This window comes from Pinus tabuliformis, chromosome 2_2 (assembly GCF_031772625.1).
Source record: "Pinus tabuliformis cultivar Carrire ecotype Pingquan chromosome 2_2, CPIR1, whole genome shotgun sequence".
Classification (NCBI taxonomy): Eukaryota; Viridiplantae; Streptophyta; class Pinopsida; order Pinales; family Pinaceae; genus Pinus; species Pinus tabuliformis.
The window spans coordinates 170574995-170577633 of NC_142300.1; the positions used below are offsets into that span (position 1 = coordinate 170574995).

The following is a 2639-nucleotide window of genomic DNA, read 5'->3' on the forward strand; positions in this document are numbered from 1 at the left end:
TATGGCCTCACGAACTATGACCATTATAACCTAGGGGTTGTGACCTTGAGAACTTTGATCTCAAGACTGTGACCGTTTCCTTAGGAATTGTGACCTTGGGAACTCATAAAGTGTTACCTTGAGAACTATGAGCTCGGCCTTGGAAACGGTGACCCCGACCTACAAAATCGTGGACTTCAAAATTGTGACCTCGACATATATGACATATGGAATTATCTATGATGGGATTGTGAATGGTGGGACTCGAAAGACTTATCAAAGGTGACAATGATTAGTGGAGTCAAGGATATAATGAGGAAGAAGGTGATGGTAGTTGTGTATGGCTCTTGGGAGGCCAAGATCTCCATGTTAAGGGATCTCTTCCACCTTCTCAACTGCATTGATACGCTCATTCTGCTCCATGTTTTTTACTGAGCCTATAAAACAACTTCGAAATAAAAACAAAACCTCACCATGCACTGCTACACTTGGGGATGAGATCTTGTCAACTCAATGTAGATGCTCTATAGATCATGCAGACCAAAGGTAAGAATATCAATTTAAGTTTGATTTTTAATATAGGATTCTCTTGCATATTATCTTATTAGTGAATTAGGGGAAAGAATTCAAGTAAATAAAGTGTGTCAGTGAAAAGAAAACATAGTCTTCCTTCAAATGGTTCCATTTATTTTACTTGGTTATGGCTATGGCTTTGTTTTAAATAAAATTACTCCAACCTGTGGTTTTGTCAAATCCGCAGGTGGAAATGGAAGTGATGGTAATGCAAGGAGAAAATGACTGTGCAATTGTGTTCTAGGCCAAAACATTGCAATTTTCTATCCTTGTAATGGGTCAAAGAAAACCATCCTTATTCTGAAGGTAGGTATATTAAAGTGGAGAAATTATATGAATGAATGCAATATTTTTAAATCAATGGTTACTGCATAAAATAGTGTTGCAGGTTTCTACAGAACAAGGAGAAACTAATATATTATTGCATTGAAAACGTAAAATGTCTGACATTAGCCGTGAGGAAAAGAGCAATGCATGAACGGCTACGTGATCAGCAACAGGTGACATAAATATTTATGGCTTCTGGCATAGCCCATGGCCATAACATAAGTTATTATGCTTGATAAGATGTGTACTTTTTTGTCACTGTTCCATACCATCTAAACTACCCATCACTAAATGGGCTTATCATATCACTATAACCGATTTTGGCAAATGGATCTAAAATTGTGAATGTTGGAATTATACTTTTCAACAACTAGGGTCCACTGAATTTTCTTCCATTGTTAGTCGGTCAACTAATCTTGTGAAATTCATATGAGAATTTTTAAGACTATAGATTGAATTAGAACACCAAAAAGAAATTGAAAATGTATTTCAATGCCAAAACAAATGTAAATGATATGTTTTTAAGACCTTCCAAATTCTTTATAACGTAATTGACTAATCGATTTTTGAAAATTTTAAAATTTTAAAATATTTTTATCGATTTCTTAATTTAAAAGCATTCTATAATCATTTTTATTTTTATTAAAAATATTAAATATAAACAATAATTTATATGATTCATCATAATAAAAGTACCATACTAATATCCATTTATTTGAAAAATAATTGTTTACAATCTAATAACAATTAATTCTATCTCACCTCATTATTTAGGTAAGTTACACATGCTCCATTGAACCAAAGTAAAATGTTTGAATGCCCTCAAATTGGATTGTAAGAAATTTTTTGAATAATCTCTCCAAGCAAATTAAATTAGTAATTGAAGTTTCTCAATATTAAATGTAATTTGTTGGAAATACTAAGAGGGGGTGAATCAATATTTCACTTAATTTAGTTAATTTTAATCTTCATATCATTAAATAACATCATATCAAACATAAATCAACATCACAACACCATTCAACAATGCACAATGTCAAAGATAGTACACAACATATTTTAGGTGGAAACCCTTCCGAGAGAAAAATCATCGAACTTTTTGATATAGTTCTTTAAGATTACAGTAATGGGAAGCTACAACTTCTAATATTCTATAGCTACAATTATAAGGAGGCTCCAACCCCCTAATTTATCAGCTCCAACACCGTGATTTACCAACTCCAACTAGAAGGATGCTCTAATGCCTTGATTTGCCAACTCCAACTGGATGGACACTTAAATGCCATTGTTTTATCAACTTTGAATGAAAGGATGCTCTGACACCATGCATACACTCCAACCTTCCATAACACCACCCTTCTACCCCAAACTGTTCTCAGGCTCCAACTTGAAGGAGACTCCAACCTATGACTTGCACACCCCTACCACCCTTCAGATAAGATAACTGAATAGGATATATTATGTTGTTTAGTCACTTCTCTTGATCATTGCATTATACATCTATTGCCATCAATATCTAATAACCAATATGGCCTTTGTAATACAAACCTTGCTTATCTTATTAGCAACACATTATATAGCATCAATAATCTCACAACCATAACATTTGACATATATCATCAATAAAAATAGTGTTCTTACCACGGGGGATTCACTGACAAAGAAATACCATATCACGTGCGTTCATATTTGGGCATAAAAAATGAGGAAAAAATGAAATAATATATTGAGTATATAATAAGGGGGTAAATGGTTTTTAT

General features: G+C 33.2%; 1 pseudogene; it reads left to right on the forward strand.

Moving 5' to 3' along the window:
• The first annotated feature begins 228 nt into the window (after nucleotides 1-228).
• On the forward strand, nucleotides 229-1083 carry LOC149191960 (uncharacterized; annotated as a pseudogene).
• Nucleotides 1084-2639: the final 1556 nt, after the last annotated feature.